The sequence below is a fragment of the Euprymna scolopes genome, chromosome 37 (genome assembly GCF_053919585.1).
Source record: "Euprymna scolopes isolate OS-2025 chromosome 37, ASM5391958v1, whole genome shotgun sequence".
Lineage (NCBI taxonomy): Eukaryota > Metazoa > Mollusca > Cephalopoda > Sepiida > Sepiolidae > Euprymna > Euprymna scolopes.
Window position 1 is genome coordinate 75236295 of NC_136518.1, and position 22210 is coordinate 75258504.

Below are 22210 nucleotides of genomic sequence, written 5' to 3' on the forward strand. Positions count from 1 at the left end.
TGCTTTCATCCATACTTAAATGGTGATATACGATAGGTAGATTGCCGTCTGAAACATAAAAAAACAATGTCAATTAGTATAAAATATCAGTGCTTCCAACTTATACTGCTGTTTTATTCTGATTTGATTGCTGAAAACAAACTTGAAACTCAAATTATTTTTTTTTTGTGGAGTGTCTATTTACTATTTTCATGTATGTGTATAAGGTGGTTGGACTACAACACATATAAAACCAATGAAAAATATAAGGTTACAGTTAAAACTGTTAAAAATTCAGATTGCATAACTAAAGTTATGGGCTTGGGGAAAAGTATTCATTTTGTGTAATTAAGCTGCTATTGGAGATTTTGCATTCGTGGTTTGTCGGCTTCATTTGCTATCTTTAAATGTGAACCATATGTGACCTGAGCTGGTTCTCTTTGCGATAAATAAACAATGGAAGAAAATAAGAAACAGGAAAAGGTATAACAAAACAGAAGAAACAAGTTCGTTAGGAACAACAAGGGTTTAGGAAATGGGGTTGGTGGAAAGACAAAGGCATAGGAACTTGTTCACTAACGCACACAAAGGAGAGCTGATCTGAGATTTATTTAGAGTAAGTTTTAGAATTGGTAGAGAGTTTTATGACAACTTTACAATGGTTGGGAGCAGTCTGGAGTTTATAACAGTTGAGGACATTTGACGACAGTTTCCAATTAGACATAGTCAGAGGGAGATCGTGGCTCAAAGGAGATGGGAAAATGAATTGATCAACAGACGCATGAATACAGCCTCAATAGTAAATATAGATGTAGGCCTTAGCGTGTAGAGTGTTGATGGTGTCACACAGACACCTAGAAAGCAACTAATATTTACAGAAATTGTCGGGGTCTGGATTTCCCTTTTGAATTGTTTTATTTTATTTTTATACTTGTGAACCCATGTACCCTCCCCTCCCTCTCGGCAGTCACCAATGCATATAAGACGATGACGACGAAACGGACAGAAGATGAAAGAAATCCAAAGCATACAATAATTGATGATCGATGTTGAGTGGGGGATCACATTTGCACACATCATTTGATAGATTGACTTAGTGAGACACTTGGTCGCAGATCCGTTCTGGTTGATTAGCCCAAACTTATTTCATTCTGATGTGTGGCATCACAGTCACAGAGGTTCTCACACTATAGTACACCTTCTCCTCCTCCTTGCATAACAATCAATCTTAAAATAATCAGAATTTGATCAAATGTTAATAATTTGTATAATTTATTGACGTATCATTTAAATCTCATTAAAATCCGATGGGAGGGAAAAAAAATCTAATTTCAACTAAATTTAAATCATTTGGATTTCTCATGGCAATTCTGATCCTAACATCTCTCTCTCTCTCTTTTTTTTTTATACATTGTGAAATATTCTCACACATCTGATCCATTGCCAATTTTCAAAGTATAAACATTCCAAACTTGATGTTGAATTTCTGAAGCCTATTCCATCTGGAAAAAAAGAAAAAGAATCTTACCCAGTTCCAAGACGCATTGTTTCCAATCTGTACCTTCATTTGTTAAGGTTTGTTGCCTTTTATCTGAGACTAGCGAGGGGTACCCGGCGTTGCCCGGGTGTTTGGAAGTGGGGGGGGGGGGTTAAAAAAAAGTAAGTATGAGGATCGAACTCGAACCCTTGAAACAAAGTTGTAAATTAAAGTGTGAAAAAAAACAAAAAAACGTGCGATGTTAACCATTGCCCCACCGCGAGATGCTAACGGAAACACTTTTGAATTTATTTAATTAGTTGGATTTAGCAGGTGCCCGTTTTAAATGAGATCAAGTTTTGACTGCGGTATAATATTCATTTACTGCTGAACGCTCCCCCCCCCAAAGATGTTATAGGAAAAAGACTAACCCACATGTGGCGAGCAACAAATGTTGAATATTTATCTTCCCGAAATCGAGCAAATTAAATAGACAGGCGAGCTTCGTTGTTAACTGTGAGATATTACGATTTGTATGTGATATAAAAAGTTTTAAAAAGTTGTGAACCGACCGACTGCTTCTCTGAAAGAAGCCTTTTGTAGACACACAGAAAAAGCGAACATACATACATACATACATTTTCGCTTTTATATTTATAGATTGCTTCACTAATATGGAAATTTCAAGGAATTGTGCTATCCTGCATTGCCTGGTCATAAAATATGCATAAATATTATATTTAAATCCATGCAGATTTCTTATTCATTATTATAAAGGCAATTCTCTATTGATTATTATCCAATATATAGTTATAAAAAATATGACTTGGGTACCATCCGCTAGAATTGAAACCAGAAGGCTTGCGTTCCCCCCCCCCCTTAGTCGTTATTTATTTTTCCAAACATTGTTACTGTCTCAGCTATGGACAGGTGGATACAAAAGATTAAAAATCAAGCGACTTTGAGCTATGAATGTTTAATTTTGCGTATGTGCAAAAGTAACGGCAGGAGTAATGTTTTATTTGATTTATCTTTTTGTTTTTCTTTTTTTTTTTTTTTTATTACATTTTCACCCCAAACAAGGCAAATTGCCACTTTGGTGTAGGGGGCTACTATCAGGGGCAACACTACTGGGGTACTATGTAGGGATTTGGGCAGCAAGGTGTCGGTTCACGTTACACTTGAACTTCTGCACGTCAGTACTGTTGGGGAAGCCGGGACCTGGAATGGAATTCCAGAGTCTAGCGGTTCTGGGGAAGACACTATTGGAGTAAAAAGATCTTTTACATCTAGGGATCTCTACAGTGTGGGGGTGGGATTTAGCAGCCTGTCGGGTTTGTCGAGGGTGCTCACGTCATGGGGGCACAAGTGATTGCAGTTCGTCAGAGCATTCACCACTAAAATACTTGTAGAAAAGGCAGAGGGATGCAACATTTCGTCGATGGGACAGAGGCTGAAGCTTAGATGCCAGTTCAGGGCCTATCAGGTTTGCGACTCTCTTTTGAACCTTGTCAAGGAGCGAGAGACTAGTAGCAGATGCACCAGCCCAGATGTGGCAGCAGTACTCCATACATGGGCGAATGGTGACCTTATAGAGGTACAGGATACTTTCGGGTGTTAGTAGTTTTCTAGCACGGTAGAGAGAGCCCACCTTTCTTGCAGCGGCCCTGGCAATGCCTTCAATGTAATTGTTCCAACTCATGTTTCCTGTGAACGTTAGGCCAAGGAGTTTGAAAGATGGACTCTCAGATAAAGAGTCGTTGGCCATTGCTATCGGTGATAGAGAGGGTTTCTTGTAATTATTGAATGAAACTAGTTTAGTCTTGGCAGCATTGAACGCGACCAACCACTTTTGTCCCCATTCCACTACAGATTGGATGTCTTCCTCTAGTGTTTCTGCCATTTCTTTAGAAATGTGTTCATTCGTCTTCCTGTCGTGCCTGCCATAGAGTGTAGTGTCATCAGCATATATACCCATCTGAGAGGCAATGTTGTCGGGGAGGTCATTTATGAATATCAGGAACAATAGAGGTCCAAGGATAGAACCCTGGGGCACCCCTGCATTTATATCATATTGTTTAGATGTACGACCGTCGAGGACAACCTGGATTTTTCTCTTATCTAAGAAGGATTTAATTATGTTAAGTATTCTACCAGTGATACCGTATGATCTGATTTTACTGAGGAGACCCTCATGCCATACCCTGTCAAAAGCTTTAGATATATCTAGAGCTACCGCTCTGCCCTCCCCCGCTTTGTCCAGTGAATGGTATATACGTTCAGAGATCACAGTTAGGATGTCTGCTGTGGAACGGGCTTGTCTAAATCCATATTGTTTGTCAGTCAGTAGTTTAGCATCTGTAAGATGATGGACTAGAGCATGGTTAATTATGGTCTCAAATATTTTGGCAAAAAGTGGGAGGAGGCTAATGGGGCGATAATTTGATGGGTCTGTCCTTTTGCCAGAATTCTTGAATACTAGTACAACAGAAGCAGTTTTCCAACAGCCCGGAAAGCAAGCTTCATTAAGGCATTTGTTGTAGAGTTTGGAGAGAACTGGAGCTACTTTGGCTGAGCACTTTTCTAATAGCACAGCTGGGATAAGATCGGGTCCACATGCTTTTGAGGTGTCAAGGTTTTTTATGATAGCATGCACCTGAGCAGGGGTGGTTTTCAGATCGTCTAGTGTGGCGTCTGTCCGCATAGGAAAGTCAGGTAGGGGGTGGTTGGAAGGGTCCAGTGTGAAGTTTGAGGCAAACCGACTGGCAAGCATGTTATCTTGCCATGGTCAACTGTTTTGTTTTTAATTTTGACTTAACAGCAATTTTTGCAGGATAAAAACCAATTCAAAGGTGTGTTACAGGTTCAAATACCCTATATATCAAATTTCAACTCTGTAGATCATATATTCAGAGAGGAGTTTGGTAGAGTCTTTTCACACGCACATTGACATGGTCACTTTTATATATAGATATATATAAAAATATTTCAGTGTGCTAGAATGTTTTCATCTTAAATTCTATGCAATTATGCAGAATGCAGAAACTATGCATAAATAGAATTCAGCATAATAGTGAAATGAAACTAATCATCTAATAATAAACTTTAATAGTGAAATAAAACCAATCCATAAAAATGATTAATTAATTAACACTAGAATATGCAAATTAGTTAACCTTCATGTAGTCACTCGCATGACTGTGTATATTAAGAAGTTCGTTTTGATAATTTTTAAATAGAAAAAGTAGGCTTTTAATATCTATGTCAGAGCAAGAAAAAAACTTAACTTTATAGGTATATAGATAAGTGTTGTTATTAATGCCAGTAAGGCACTGGGCCTCCCACCATAAAATTAAAAAAAAAAAAAAAAGAAAAAAAAAGCCTTCCCATGTCTTACCCTTATGGTAGTGGTGGTGGGGGTATCTCAATCCAAATCAAAGATTGGCAAAATAAACCTAGGAAATGTGTGGAGAAAAAGCATAGTTAACACAGCCGTATTTAAAAAAAAAAAAAAAAATGGGGCTAAGTTTATATAAGACTTCTTTGCTTAATCACATAGTCACGACTCAGAAAAGGAGAGAAGAGTGTTTAAAAAGAAAATTGAGTCAATTCGACGATAAAAGGTTTCATAAAATTTGACAATTCTTACTGTAAATCGCATAACATGTCATTATAAAATACTATAGGGCCGGGGGGGGGGCGGCCCTACCACCCTCCTTGCAGACATTTCTGTATGGAAATCAGACTTTTATAGTTGTGCCCTAGATGTTGAAACCCAAAACTTCAGTGTGTCAAACCTATAGGTAAATCTCGCACTGCATGTTTATACCCCTAAACGTTAACCGTCCCGGTGGTGCACCTTCCCAACAATCCTGCACTCATACTCGCTACCCACCCTGTTTTCAAAACACTTAATTTTAAATGGTCTTGACGTTATTATTACCCAAACAGTAGCCACCCGCTGATAATAAGTAACAAATTTAGCATTTAACACTTACTTATCTGGGTTTTTGTATGCGACTCGATGGGGTGGGGAGAGCTGTGAAGAGGTAAGGAGGTGCATAGTAGTCCTTTTTCCTAGAACGACGAGGGGGGGGGGACTCATACAGAATTTGTCTAATTTTTATTCATTTTCTTATATCATCGTGATATGTCTAAACACGTAAACAGATTAGCTCTAATAATTTAGTTATTATTAACTAGTAAGGCTACCTGGCGTTGCCCAGCTATTGTTCAGAGCAACACCTGCGAGTAATAAACAATGATTTAATTGTTAACATTCGAAAGCTTCTCAGAAAAAAAAGAAAAAAAAAATTACCCTCCCTCCATTTTTAAGAAATTTGTAAATTCTTTATCATTTGATCTTTTTACTGTTTATTTGGCATAATACCCAACACGTTTGTAGCAGCAGTCGCAAAATAGACAAAGAATAGGAAAGAACTTTAACTCACTTTTTCCCGTGTCAACAATGACATTTATTTCCTCATTCTAATAAACGCGCAACCTCGTTACGACTATGATGTCATTCACTTCTCTGTGATCTTGAACATCATCCATGTCTCTAACATGATCATGTTCTTGAACATGATCTCCCCTTTTCATAGGCTTCTTTTTCCTTACCGTGACACCATTTCGCTCATGGCTCAGTATTTGCATATGGCCATTCGTGCTATGTTACACTTGGTCGAGTTAAATTAAAATCTCACTTGCTGTCCTTTTGTTAAACATTTCTATTATAAGGTGAGGATCAAGAGTAAGTGGAGTAATCTTTTTTTAAAAAAAAAAAAAAGGAGTTGCACCCTTCTTTACGCCTCGATGCAGTCACTATTTAAAAAGGAACCTTTGGGTCATCCTGACTATGGTCAACCACTTTAACTGTTTCACACGTACTATATGAACAATAGTATCAGCAATACATACTCATGTAGAAATACACCATGTATATATGGATATACAAACTGTGTCTCAAGAAACACGCACTTCCTTGTTTGGCGATGTGTATGCACCTATATACTTATCTAGAATGTCGCAACTTATGCACATATAGAAATGCACAGATGCTCATTGACTCGTATATTTGTAGATATCTTTGCTTTGTGAGATTGTATGAATTTATTTCTTGAATTGTTCTGTAATTTATTTTAGAGCAATTACTCTTTGTATTTGGCTTGATTTGACTGAAGAGTTGGGGTGTTCTTTGATTCCAAATTCCTGATGTGCTTAATATCGTAATGGGACTGTTAAGGGACGATGTAGATTGTACCCCCCTCTTTATCTATGCTAATATTGGTCAGAAAATTTTGCAGATAATGATGAAATGTGGTGGAATCAGGGCCAATTAGAGTGGGGGTGTGCTCTGATCGGAGGAGCAGAGAATTAGCTCATTAAGGTGGAGTTTTGTTAGGGTGTCATCAACCTCCATCTCTATTTCACTTTCATTCTTTCCTTACATCTCAAGGGCTTTAATATATATAAATATATATATAAATATATATATATATATATATATATATATATATTATTATTATTATTATTATTATTAGACCCGAGGCAGATAAAAGTGGTTTTCTATCTATTCATGCCTATAACTAGCTTGAGTAGTTAGAAAAAATTTTTTTTTTATTTACGCTAGTGGTGGTGATTCTTTTTTTTTTTTTTTTTTTTTTTTTTTAAATTTATTTTTTACTTTCATTTTGTATTTTTATTGTATTTTTCGATAAAAGAAAAACGAGGTCTGAGAGGAATTTGGAGTCCTCTTTTTAATAAAGAGTGAGATAAAAAAAAAAATGAATATTATTTTTTTATGGATTTCTATTGATGATGTCAAGAAGTGAAAGTTGAAAGGCTAATTTGCAAAATAAACTCTTTCTTGTGGTGTAGCAGAATTAGATGAAGAGAACCCATTAGAAGTGTTGGTCAGGGATTAAAGAGTAATTTGTGTCACCCATTTTTCATTCAAAGATCTTTTCATTCATCTAAGTATTTTGGCCCTGATTTGTATGGCTCTAATCGACCCATCCATTAACTAGCACAACTTCATATTACTCCCAACTCCATGTTTTTTCAAAGAGAGAAAATATTCAGACATTATCTTGATGACTTCTCTGTGTTGTTGTTCATTTGGGCAAAAGATCTAACACTTATAATTGCATAATAGAAAAGACAAGTTCATCCAACGTTTTTGGTTATTTCTATAAAGAATTTATGATTAGAATGACTTTTTAGATCTGCAATGGACGAGGAAATTTAAAACTTGCATGACAGACATTTTTCCCTCTTATTTCTGTATATATAGATAAATAGATCAAGCCTTTTGGGCATCTCTTATTTTGATCTTTTATTTCATTCTCAGTTTTGATGAAAACTCACACATATATATATATGGCATCATGCATATGTGGTCTTTATAAAATAACATGGTGGCAGTGATGTGAAGCCATTATTTTATAATTTCTTTCGTTTATTTTTAATTTTTCATAAAGATCATAAGGATCTTATTACTACACTACTGACGATCGGATGTACCGTGAAACTGCAGTAAAGTTTTAAAATGAGTTAAATTTATCACTTACTAGTGTAATAAAGCTTTATCTGAAAGGATATCGAGCTACTGCCTTAAATTGACACCCTTCTAAGTGTGAGATGGTGACTTTCATGTTTTATATAGCCCATCTGTGTTTTTGTTCATAGGAGCTATGTCATAGTGATCGATCACAAGTAGAGCTATATTTTAATGTATATTTTGGACCGTCTGATGAGGTCAACCTTGAATATGTGAAAATGTGTAGCCAAAATGTTTGTATAAATAAAAAGTTATGCTAATCAATTGATATATTTCAGTGGGAGTCGGTTTACTCATGTGTTGATACTATTGAAAAGCGAACGTTGTCGATTTTTCTTCTTCCCCCCCCCCCACGAGCAAATAATTCTGACACGAGTGAAGCTTCTTTGTTGTTGGTGGTGGGGGAGGAGAAGAAGAAGAAGAAGAAGAACAACAACAACAACAACCTTCCTAGTACTCTAACGATCATGGGTAGAACCAAAATGACAAAATTATGAGCTTTTCAATGTGACTTTATGGTAATGCAGTTTCAATACCGCAAGCAAATAATTACTATGCCAACATAACTGCATTTTTTCTCCCTTCAATCGTTGTAAATTAATGAATAATGATGCGAGCGTGATTTTGATGATAGCATCATCGGTTCAGTTATTGATGACTCAAATGATAACGATATTATATCCATAATGGAGATAATGATAATTAAAATGCAAATTAGATGGTAAAAAAATACCTAGCAATAACAATTCTATGAATGATGTGTGGATATTGATTACATAAAATGCCACGATCGTGATTAATGTTTGTTAATAATATACAACGTGTGACAGTGAGAAAGAGAAGATTAGATCTTGTTTTTTTTATCTATTTTTAAAAATCTTTTTATTTAATTTAATGGATTGAATATCCAATTAAAATGGCTGTAATGCGTTCTTCTCTTTTCGCTGCATTTTGGTTTCTTTTTAATCTTTGTTAATACTTTAAATAGCAAAATAGTTTGACCCTTTTATCTTCTGTCTGTGTGTCTATAAAACCTCTGGAAATTATCCTCACAAAACAATACTTTTGTCTTCCTTCCTTTGGCATATTTTGCTTTTCCTATTTCGTGGCATAGCTTGTTTCTTTCTTTTTATCTTTTCTTATTCAATGTTTTGTCTCTTTCTTTCTGTCACATTTTCTTTTTTCTTCCCCCCCCCCTCTTTTATTCATCGCCTATTTCTCCTTTTTTATTTCTTCCTTCCTTTGACATACTCCATACTTTCTTTACTCCCTTTTTTATTTCCTCCTTTCTTTCCTTTTTATTTCCTTCTTTCTTTCCTTCCTTTTTATTTCTTTCCTTCCTTTTTATTTCTTTCCTTCCCTTTTTATTTCTTTCTTTCCCTTTTTATTTCTTTCTTCCCTTTTTCTTTCTTTCCTTTCTCTTTATTTCCTTCCTTTTTTATTTCCTTTCTTTTTATTTCCTTTTCCTTTCTTTTTTATTTCCTTTCTTTTTATATCCTTCTTTCTTTCCTTCCTTTTTTTATTTCCTTTCTTTTTATTTCCTTTTCCTTTCTTTTTTATTTCCTTTCTTTTTATATCCTTCTTTCTTTCCTTCCTTTTTTATTTCCGTCGTTCTTTCTTTTTTTCTTTCCTTCCATTTTATATCGTTTTCTTTCTAATGTCTTTTTTTCTTTCACAAACTTTAGTTGTATCTCCCCTCCTTCGTTATATCGTGTTTCTTTGTTTTTCTCTTTGGCACAACTTCTTCGTTTCCTTTAACATACCCAAGTTCTTTCTTTCTTTGCCAGACAGACACATTTACCATACCCAGTTTCCATCGTTTTGAATTTGTTCTCTTTCCACCTTTATTGCACCCTTTACCATTAGAGTGGAACCACCTTTTGTCGAATCCCCCCTCCCTGGACATACCTATAAGCACAGTTTGATACCCTCCCATTCCATGCATACTGCTTTTCCACTTGGTTGAATCAGTCTTGACTCTTTAAACTCTTTATTCTACAGGGTGTTGTTACCCCCCTTTCAACGGAGGGAAGGAGGGGAGCAAATTATGAACGGTTCCTTAAATCTTTTCAGTTTGGTATAAAACAACAAAACAGCTTCATCTGATACAGCTGCCCCTCTTTCACTCCCATATTAATTGAAAATCTGTGTCCAACAGAAAAAAAACAAAAAAAAACAGGACATTTTGCTAATGTGAAAATTTAAGCAACCTCTTTACGCTACACTTAACCAAGCTGATGAACACAAATGTGTTTTTGCTTGAAATAGGCGAAACGATCATGATGATGACGACGACAATAATAATAATACTTCAAGCATTGACTTCCACATATTCCATCATCAGCAGCATCCTCGCCCTTATTCTTTATTCTAAGAGTTATTCCCCTTTCTTTTAAAGCTCACCTGTTCCTTTCTTTTGCTTCCTCTCACTGCTGTGTTCTGCCTGTATGTGTGTCAGTGTATTTGCAATAATTGGTCAACACCTAATCCAAAATCCAGCTTGTGCCAATGTGTATAAAATGGATTGTTTTAGAATCTTACAGCAGGCTGACTATCAAAATCATTTAAAGATTTTGGAGTCAGTCTTGATTATTTCACGTAGGCCCTCTCTCTGTTGATAGAAGGAATTTATCAAATCATTGGATTTTCTCATTGATATATTTTAATCGTTCCCGTACCCCTCCATCTTTTTATGCAATTGTTTTTGTATTATTTTACACAAATTCCCATTTTTTTTTCTCTCTCGTATATACCTGAATATTTGTTCTTTCGTGATAACTTAATCCGTTTTTGCATTTGTGTCACGATTAACTTCTGATGGGTTTGTTGGCGAAAGTGGGCCCCTAGGGATTTCCATATATTATTTTTAAATCACTAGATAATTTTTTTGTGTTTTTGTTTCATCTTTATATATTCATAAACTTGTTTGATCGCTTCTTGTCTGTCCGCGTATATATCTTTCTTGACTCACACATTATATTTTATTTACTATGAATCATTTATTAAAAGCAAAACTTTTAAGTAGCTCGAAGTACTAAAACGAACTTTAAAAACATCCTATTAAAAAAACTGTAACTTAGCGGAATGAGACATATAAAGATTTTTCTATTACATAATAGAGAGACAAAGAGATGAGAGAATGAATGCCTAATCGGTGTTCACTCTCCTCCTCTTACACACTAAACAATAGTTGCGTGACTATTCCCCCCTTTCTGCATTCTTCACTTATTCAGCACTTCTGCTTTTATCGGACTGCTCGCTAATTTGATAATTTGCTCTTAGTTCCTTATTGTCTATAAATTCCAAAGTTCCTATTTACAATGTCTCCTCACGAGACAAACTTAGGCACTAGGGTCGTTTCTTAGTGTGGGGAAAAGGAACAAAAATAAAAATTATCTCAGTCGTTAAGGATTTCTCCTCCACAAGAAGTGCAACATTCGAGGAACAGATGGTATTTATTTGCTCCCCCACTGAGCAAATTAGGCACAAGGCCGCTTTTAATGTGAGGTAAAAACCAGCTCCCCTAAAAGTAGGCAAAAAGGGGGCACTCTGGTTACCAAAAATAATAATTGTCCCAGTATAGAGGGTTTCCCCTCCATTGACTGGTACAAATTATCTTAAGTGCAGTATCTGCCGGAACAGATGGTATTTATTTGCTCCCCCACCGAGCAAATTAGGCACAAGGCCAATTTTTAATGTGAGGAGTGAAGGGAGGGGGAAGGGAAAGAGGGGACCAGCTCCCGAGAGGTGGGAAATGGGAGCTGGTTAAAGGTCAGGCATGTGGGGTTGCCCCCACATCTGGTCTTTGCTAGTCATAGCTAGTCATAGCTTGCAGTATCTGCCGGAACAGATGGTATTTATTTGCTCCCCCACTGAGCAAATTAGGCACAAGGCCGTTTTTAATGTGAGGTAAAAACCAGCTCCCCTAAAAGGGGTCACTCTGGTTACCAAAAATAATAATTGTCCCAGTATAGAGGGTTTCCCCTCCATTGACTGGTACAAATTATCTTAAGTGCAGTATCTGCCGGAACAGCAGATACTACACTTTGATCTTGGCCCGAAGGCCAAGAAATTTCTTATGAGATTCTAAAGTTATCTACATTTGAAAACTGAGTTTAAATGCAATCACACTTAATTCTGCACTAGTACACTTGGAAAAAGGCATGAAACCAACTTTCAATTGTGGGTAAAATACTACTTCAATTAATCATTTGCAATAAGTATATTTCGACATTAAAGAGTGATATTCCCGAAAACTAGAAGTCAAACTAAACACTAGTCTATTTTATTTCTGAGACCTTTTTGCCCAATTGTGGTTCGAATTTCAAAATTTTAAACCTTTTTTATTTTCAACAACGTGTAATTTTCTACTAAAGACTAGAACTCTGAAACAGAATTTACGTTTAGGATTTAAATGCGCAAAAACTTTTTAAAAAAATGTTTTTGAATATGTTACTATTAATAGCGACCATGTATATATTTGAAGAACATTTTAAGGAGTCAAAAAATAAATAAAACTAAGAGGCCTTCAGAGCTCTGAAGCAGCACTCGCTCTGACTTGACTAATATTTGGTTGGTCAGGAATACAATTGCGAATTACTTGGAACGTTTACCCGGTCATAGCTGATAGAACGAGAACATGCGTCGATTAAATAAAGGGCTTCATCCAAAAATTCCCGAGTTGGACAAGATACACCTGAAGAAAGTTTGTCATATCGGCTGAAACGCTGTGAAAATTACATTCCAGAGGGGAACAGTAATCTGAATAATCCAATTAATTAATATTTGGTTGCGTGAAATTAATTATGTTTAAGCTGCATGCTAAATTAGTTTGACAAGTTGTACATAGTAGGAACTTTGTTGATAAACATTTTTTCTCATCCTTAAATTCCCCTAACTTGCAAATATCACCCTCTCTCTCTCCCTCTCTCTCTCTCTCTCTCTCTCACTTTTTCAATCACTAACAAGAATACTTCACCTTTCTTTCTCTCTATCTTCCATATTTTTGTTGTTAGCGTGTCTTTAACATTTTGCATCAATAAATTCTAACGGTTGCTACAACAATTAATTGATCTATTAATTTGTGATGATGACGAATTATTGAGCGTGTTATTGGTCCGGCCTAATTTGTCCAGATCAAAGTGGAACGGTCTGAATCGAGCTGGCCAACCGACTTGCTCTTCCGGACTTTGGCTGGCAAGTGTTGACCAAATAATTGGCCCAAATGACACTTAGTGTTGCAATATTGGCAGCGGGTTATGAATAATCTGAAAGCGATGAATAAGTTTACATCAGGGAATGACAAGCTAATGGTCAAGGATTATTAAATTGAGAAATGGCGCTGCTTGTCCAGCGCTAATATGCGTGTCTTTACGATTCGGTTGCAATCTGGTAAAGAAGGGAGGGAGAAGTATAAAATATGAGTATGACGAATTTTTCAATCACTAACAAAAATATTTCACCCTTTCTCTAAAAAAACATTCACCTCTGTTTTTCCCCCATCTTCTTTCTTATTGTCTCCGTCGGTCTCTTTTTTATTTCCTCTGTTTCTTATTGTCTCTGTCAAACCCCTTCTCTCTCTCTCTCTCTCTCTCTCTCTGTTTCTGTTTCCTATCTCTCGTTCCTTCTCTCTCTCTCTCTCTCTCTCTCTCTCTCATTGTTTTTACTTTCTCTCTTCCATCTCGCCCTTGCTGTCTCCTCTTTGTCTTGCCATACCCCATACAATTGGTACAATGGATATGGGAGCGTTCATGCCGAGTACAATTTCTCTCGGATTCTCTGAATTCCACGGTCAATAATGCCGATGAATGCATGAAACGGCCATACTTGCATCTATCATCTTATATTTTGTTGACCGTTTACAATATGTATTGGAATTCATCATTAAAATATTCCAAAAAAGGGTTGATAGTCCGTAAAACAGACAAGTTAAAACCAGAGGGATTTAATAAACAAAACGACGAGGTGCAGCGGTCAGTAATTGTTTTTATTATTTATGTCAAAGAATAACATCTTACAACAGAAGAATTCCTTGTTGAGCATTTGGGAAGTGATATACAAATTACCATTAGCGTATGAAGCGATGCTCTTTGTGTAAACAAATTGAGCTTAGGTACTTTGGACAATGTCAAAACATTGTTAATTTACTGCCCGCATAGCAGCAGCCATAGAGCGCAACGGTTAGAAGTCATTTCGATCCTGGCTTGAAGTAGTTGCTTGTCTAGCCGCACTGATGAGCTATGAAACAGCGAAACAGTACTGCATGTGGATGATTATATATGATTTATATATATATATATATATATATATATATATATATATATATGATCCGAAGTTTTTTATTTTGAAAAAAAAAAAAAAAAAAGATGAATTAAACCTTGAATAGGAGACTATAGCAAAATTGTTTTTATATCTTAACAAACGTAGATCTTCTAATTGAAAAACGGTTGGTGTGTACAAGTGGTAAAAAATATTCATAAAAATATTACATTTTCAGAAAACTTATATCAAAATAGTTGAGAAAACAAAAACTAATAAAATATGGAATCATACGTAGTACGTGAATTAATATAAAGTATTTTATTAAAAAGGTATAGACTAAAGTGTCTATTTGGTATACCGACGCTTCATTTGGTCTCGACATGCAACTTTCTGGAGTAGAAACAGTTTTATATCGGTCTGGGATTATAAGACGGGTTTTATTACAGAAAATAGATGGAACTTCGTTACACAAAACAAACACTGTAATGTATAGTTTTAGAATAAACTACGTGAGTAGTAATTATATAGTTTTCAAACTGAAAAAGAAACGTAAAAAAACTAATTTACAAGTTTAAAAGTGAAAAAAATTTACAGCGTTTGATTTCCAAACAACTTATGTTCAGATGTTTTATCAAAAAAGAACAACGTTAAATAAGTTAGTTCTAGCGAGTTGAATTGTACGCACGAACTGTTGCCATTTTAGCAAAAATGCGATTTTACCGGCAGTAATATGCAACAAGACGTCAATATGATATGCAATCAAGGGAGATACCCATTCCAATATTTAAATTTTTTTTTTTTTTTTAGAAAATGTCTTAAATTACCTGTTATTTATTAACAAACCTACCCCCCTCCCCCTCCGTGAATCTAGTTTTTGACTATTAATGGCTCCATTACTTTTTGCTTCAATTATAAAAACCGAAATTGTTCAACGAACCGACAAATAAGATTATTTTCTTGGTTATCAAGTCTCATTAGTTAACTGTCAACTCGAGCCTGACTTTTGTGATAAGAAGTAATTGTTGGGTGAAGAAAGGTTCATTTCACCTGATTTACTCCCTCTATGAACAAAACAACTGAATTCATTTTTTTTTTTTAGTTGTTGTTTTGTTTGTTTTTTGTTCATGTTTTTTGTTTTGTTTTGTTTTGTTTTCAACCACAAACATCAGCGTTGGTTTGTGCGGACAGAGGTGGGGGAATATCGTTTATTTTTTATTTGTGCTTACCAGTTGTTCTTATTTTTTTTATCTATTTTTTTCATGTTTTTATTTTAGTTAACTTTTGTTTTCCCCTTTTCTCACTTCTCACTGCGATTCTTCCGTATATTTCTCTCCGTTGTTCTCTTTCTGGGTCTTTCTCACACTCTCTATCTCATCGTTCCCCCCTCTCTCTCTCTCTCTCTCTGGTTCTTTCTATTTCTCTCTCTTTTTCTCTCTGTCTCTCTCTCAGGTTCTTTCTCTTTCTCTCTCTCAGGTTCTTTCTCTCTCTCTCTCTCAGGTTCTTTCTCTTTCTCTCTCTCAGGTTCTTTCTCTTTCTCTCTCTCTCTCTCTCTCTCTCTCTCTCAGGTTCTTTCTCTTTCTCTCTCGCTCTGGTTCTTTCTCTTTCTCTCTCGCTCTGGTTCTTTCTCTCTCTCTCTCTCTCTCAGGTTCTTTCTCTTTCTCTCTCTCATGTTCTTTCTCTCTCTCTCTCTCAGGTTCTTTCTCTCTCTCTCTCTCTCAGGTTCTTTCTCTTTCTCTCTCTCTCCAGTTCTTACCCACTTTCTCTCTGATTCTCTTTGTTTCTCTCTCTCTCTCTCTCTCTAGTTCTTTGGTTCTTTCTCTCTCTCTCTCTCTCTCTAGTTCTTTCTTACTCTCTCTCTCTCTCCATCTCTCTCTCTCTCTGGTTCTTTCTGGTTCTTTCCCACTCTCTCTCTCTCTCTCTCTCTCTCTCTCTCTCTCTCTCTGGTTCTTTCCCACTCTCTCTCTCTCTCTCTCTCTCTCTCTCTCTCTGCGGTTCTCCTCTTTCTCTCTTTGGTTATTTTTCTCTCTCTGTTTCTCTCTCTCTCTCTCTCTCCTTCTTTCCCAGTGTTTCTCTCTCTGTCTGTCTCTCTCTCCCGCTGGTTCTCTCTCGCTCTTCCCCACTGGTTCTCTCTTTCTCTATCTCTCTCTCTGCTTTTCTCTCTCTCCCTCTCTCTTTCCCTCTAGTCCTCTTTCTCTGATTCTCCACTTCTCTCATTCTAATTTCCCCCGCCCTGTATCTCTCTTTGTTAATCTCTCTCTCGTTTCTTTTTCTCTTCCATTCGTTGTCTTTTAGCCTCCACCATCCAACACATATATATTTATTATTCTTGTTTTAATTCCAATAGTCTTGTCACCCCCCCCTTCCATTTATTAATATTGCCAAAAGAATGTTTTAATATTTAGATTTTAGAAATCGATTTGTTGTTTTTTTCTCTCTCTTCTTTTCATAACAACAACCGGGAAAAAGGGGCCTTCTCTTCCACAAGATTAAATCCCAAATAACATTCTTTACTTTTTGGGTTTCACCGGCGACAAATCGTCGTATTTACTTAATAAATGTCTCCTACTCAATATTTTTTCTCTTGAAAATCTCTGGATTTTGAACATCCCCCAAACCCCCCTTAACCCTAATCCAAAAGCAATTGGAAAATGAACCCATCCATTGCCCTTACTCTTTAGTGGATACAAGAATATTTCTGAAATATTGGATGAAAATCTTGGCCTTTGTCTCATTTTACATTTAATTTAGATTTTATCTATTTTGTTTCATAAATAGAAACACAGCTTCTTTTTTTTGCCTTGCAATCTTTTTTATTATTTTTGTTATATTTTTATTAGTTATTATTTGATATACGTTTTTTTTGGGGGGGGTCCCCTTAAAAAGATAAAGAATAGAAACTTGTTCTTTGTTTTTTTTTTTTTAATTCTTTACGTTTCATTTTTGAATTAATTTTCAAGAAAATTATTTAATATTGCTTGAATATTGAATTTTGTATAAAGTCTTTCGTCTCGAGAATAATGTTTATCAAATTATTTTGATTTCCATTATTTTGCGCATCAAACACAAAGGAAAAAACTCCCTATTTTTCATTTGAATATTTTCTTTTGTTTTTCCACCCCAATTCATTTATTCTCTTTCTCCCTCTCTTATTCCTCCTCTCTGGTTTTTTCTCTTTCTTTGTCTCTTTCTCTTATCCTCTTTTTATCTCGTCCCTTTCATCTCTTCTCGCATTACGTCCCTCTTCTCTCTCGCCTATCTCTCTCTCATCTCCCCCTCACTCTTTCACTCCCCTTCTCTCTTACTCTTTCACTCCCCTTCTCTCTTACTCTCACCCCCTTTCTCTTTTTCTCTCACCCACCTCTCTTTTCCTCTTTCACCTCCTTCCTTCTCCCCTGTTCTTACTTTTATCATCTCTTCTCTTTTGTCTTCAAACTTCTTTGATCTTTTGTATTCCTCCTTGTGTTGTTTTTACGAATAGATTCAACCTCCTCGTTTTGTCATTTATTTTTGGAATTCATTTCCGTCTCCTTTCACCCAACACCACCGATTTTTTTTTTCTTGTTCATAATTTAATTCTTGTCAAAAACTCATTTTATGATTAATAATATTTTATTGTCAGTGCCTGAATTGAAATTTCAATCAAATATGAACTCCAAGACAAGCGGACTGAGAATTCAACACTTAATACAACAAATAAAATAAATCAAAATAGAAAAAATTCTAAATTCTCGAATAAAAATTAGTTATTAACTACAAGTGCTTAGAATAATTGCTGATCTGCCCTTTAACGGAACCATGTGACCACATTGTAATCAGCATTTTTTTTTTTTATGTAAAAAACAACCAGACGATTGTAAGAATGGAAACCATTTTTAAGCTTGATATGAAAAAAATGGAGTTTTCGCTTTCTTTTGCAGATATCCAACCTTACCATCCTCTACATCCTCCTTTTCAAATCAAAATGAGACAAGAAGCATTTTTAATGTTTTTCTCATTTTATAGAATTCCTTTTTTTCTCAATAATAGTGAAGAAATATATAAGCACATAATAGTTTTATGATTCTAATCACAGGTACACATAATAAATAGCAAAAGAAATTCAGAAAAAGAAGCGTTTCATTTTTTTTGTCTTTTTTTTTTTTTTTTTTTTTGAATAACATGAACAATGTCAGCAAGTTTTTGTGTATGCGTTTGATATTTTTCTTGCTATATTCTAAGCAAAATCCATTCTTTCTGAATAAATTAATCTAAGATAAGAATTAAAGCATTCCAGACATTCTGATGAGATTTGTTTCGGATTGTGTGTCTATGAAAAGACAAAAGCAAAAACAAATTAAACGCAGGAATAAATCGAAGACGTTCGTTTATCCGAAGAAAACCGGTAAAGCTTTCGTTTTTGATGATTTATTCCAGTGTTTTATTTGTCTTTTTTTTTCACGCAACCTGTCTCCATAACATTTTATTTTATTATATATGTTTTTTATCCTCATATCTATATCTAATAAAATAAAAGGCTACAGAAACAGGATGTGGGAAAAAAGACAAAAGGAAAGACTAATATAACATGTTTGCTGACGGCACTACCATCTATGGTAGCACATCTAAGACAGTAAACGATCAAGTTCTCTCCGATTCTCTCTCCTCTGATCTTGATCACGTTGTACAATGGGGGAAAGGAATGACTGGTTACTTTTAATGCATCTAAAACCAAGCTTCTATCTTTACATCATCAACGTTCTGATCCCCATCTGGCATCAATTAAAATGAATGGCTCTCGTCTTGGGGAGGCCTCAAGTTTTGACAGGCTTCTGGGCTTGACCTTTACTCCTGATCTTAAATGGAATACGTACATCAAATCTGTTGCCAAGGTCGTTGGAAAAATGGTCGGATCCTTCTATTGATCCAGTAGATATCTCACTGCTGATACAATTCTCTATCTATATGAGAGCCATATACGTCCAAGTATGAAATACTGTTGCCACATATGGGCAGGAGGTGCTAGAAAAGATTTGTCCTGCCTTGATAGGGTTCAAAATAGACTTTGTGGCCTGGTGGGAGATGTCCTTTTCTCTTCCCTGCAACCTCTATCTCACAGAAGAGATGTTGCGAGTTTGTCTCTGCTTTATCGTTATTTTCATGGCAAGTGCTCGACTGAGCTTTCAATCTATAGTCCTCCCTCGCCAAACTTTCACAAGAAACACTCGACTAGCTGAAAACACTATCAATAATTCTCCCCACTCTTTATCTGTGCCTAAACCTAAACATATATTCCATGATCAAAGCTTCTTTCTTAGAACTGCACGCCTGTGGAATTGTTTTTCGTTTTCCTGCTTTCCAGCTGTCTATAATATGGTTGTCTTCAAGTCCAACGTGAACAAGTTTCTGATGAGCCGTTCCACTTAAGTTAACAAATTTACCGAACTTCCATTACTATTGATTACTATATTGTCCTTTTGACTGCTGTACACTCTTTAACCTTTATCCTTGAGTGGCCTATCCGGTTCGTTCATTCTTGTGTTTAATTTGTTGTTCCTTTTGTCTTTTTTCACACATCCCGTCTACTGTAGCATTTTTATTTTATTAGATATGCATTTTATCCCAATATATATATATATATATATATATATATATATATATATATATTAGTGATGGGACGATTCCAACACAATTACTGATTACGATTCTTTATAAATCTCTAAATATTGAACTATAAACTTGTTATTTTTCACGATTACTGTAAAAACACACGTTAAATGTGCAGAAATTTTCTCTAATGTAAAAATACTTTGGGGGAGGTGATTTATTGATTTTAGTTTTATTGGTCGTTTAAAATCGATATTCATTATTTTACCATTACTATCAGCACGAGAAGATTTTGCTTTAAAAAAAAAGCCAATTCCAAGAATAGTTTTTTTGGCATCAGAAAATAAGCACAAATTTTTCCAATACCCCCTAAAGTTCCATTTTTTTTTATTCCGATTAATCGTCTCAACACAAATATATGTATATATGTCACACGCACACAGTATTTTCATTACTTTCTGGCCAATACAAATAATACACATGCATTTATACTTCTATACAGTGTGCCATCTGGGGGGGGGGGCAAGCAAGAAGAAACAAAAATCGAAAGTGGCATTGAAAAAAATCGAAGTTGTGATATGAATGGATGTTTTAATAGTCAAAATTCTCTTTAACTATTTGAACTTTTCAGGCAGGTAATGGGTTATCGTAATAACCCCTTGGTGCAGGTTTTAATCCTATCTAATACTTGGTTATATATATATATATATATATATATATATATATATATAATTATTCACATTTGCTTTAATAGTTTCAAATTGCTAACTAGAAAGAGAAACGGTAAAAAGTCGCAGCGAAAGACGTTTAAAAATCCATTTTCTGAGATTATTAGAATGTTAATAGGAAAAGAAAAAGCAAGTCTTTGATTCCACTATAAATTAGCGGATATCGAGTTTATTTACACAATAAATTGCAAAAGTAATTTAATTCAGTTAAAATCTCAATACCAAATGCTGCAACTTTGTATTTTATTTTAATGGAAGATTAATTTAATGAAACTTGATCTAAATTCCCCCCCCCCTTTTTTTTACAATGATTTATTTGCTGTAATTAGACGAAGCGTTTCCATTGGTTAATTTGACTTTTTTGTTTGTTTTATTTATTTATTTTATTTTTATTTTTGGTGTGCGTGATGCGTTCTTTCATCTTTATTTCCCACAATCAGAGAACGACGGTAGGCGAACACAATCGCTTGTCATTCTGTATTGTACAACACATTCTTCTATGTCATTCGGAACCGGCAGTGCCGTCAATGACTTTTAGTTTTCCTGACAGCTTCCATCGGATCTAGCTGCAATCCAACACAATGGCTTCTCTGTCTCTTCAAACAATGATGTGGCTCTCCCCCTCCCTCTTTTTTCTTTTGCCTAAGCAAAGTAGCAGCATGTTTGAAATTTGAAATAAATAAAGCAAAATAAAATTAAAAACAAAAAATATGCATTAATTAATTGAATCTCGTTTTCTAATAATATTTGGAAAAATTATTAAGTCTAAAGAGTATTTCATTTAGGCAGGTGTGTAGTGAGAAGTTTTTTTTTTTTACGTTTTTCTTCTTTTTGATATTTGTTTTAAACTGAAAGGGGAAGATAATTTTATTCTTTCTGTTTCTTTTTATTGTAAGAACACAAATGTAAATTAGAGAGCAAAATAATAGTTTTCTATATCTATATTAGAGCAGATGGAATGCTCTTTAGCTTTGGTTAGCAATGGCCTAGAAATGGTGTCTCAATAAAAACACTAGTCCGTATCACCTCAATGGGTTCGCGTCAGGAAAGGGCATTCAGTCTATAAAAATTTCTTCTGCTGGGTTAAGCAATGGAGGATATTCTTCAGAGATTGTTTGGATAGCTGATTCTTGTTTAATTACAAAATTAATTACTACAAAGATGTCCCAGAACTTGTTACAATAGAGAGTAGAATGTATTCAATTCTAAGCAACCAAATTGTTTGGCTTGCTGGGTGGCCATTGAAGATTGGGGGGGGGGATGCAGCTACAAGTTGCAAGTTTTGTAAATGTTGGTCATTTGCATGTGTAGATAGCGACCTGTTTTAAAAGATGAGATTTGATGACTATGAAGCAGACGGAAAAAAGCGACTGATGTAAGCATATAAGAAACAGATTCTTGCAGTTGAGAGAGCATTTTTGGAAGCAGTGTTAGTATTGTTCCGATGTTGTCTGAACAAGAATTCCTCCTTAATCTTGAACCATGGAGACCGTATAGTACGAAGTCTTTTTGTTTCCGTTTCTTACAGAAATACATGTTGTTTATGTGTTTCTCTCAGGTACTTATTCAGACACAGGGTGGCTACTATTTTTAGAAGTTACATTTGAATATGCATTGCGT

At 35.3% G+C, this 22210-nt stretch overlaps 1 protein-coding gene across 6 annotated transcripts in view; it reads left to right on the top strand.

The window, feature by feature from the left end:
- Positions 1–22210, top strand: part of LOC145261228 (uncharacterized) — a 447422-nt gene that overhangs the window by 141496 nt on the left and 283716 nt on the right. The gene's annotated exons all lie outside the window — the stretch shown is intronic.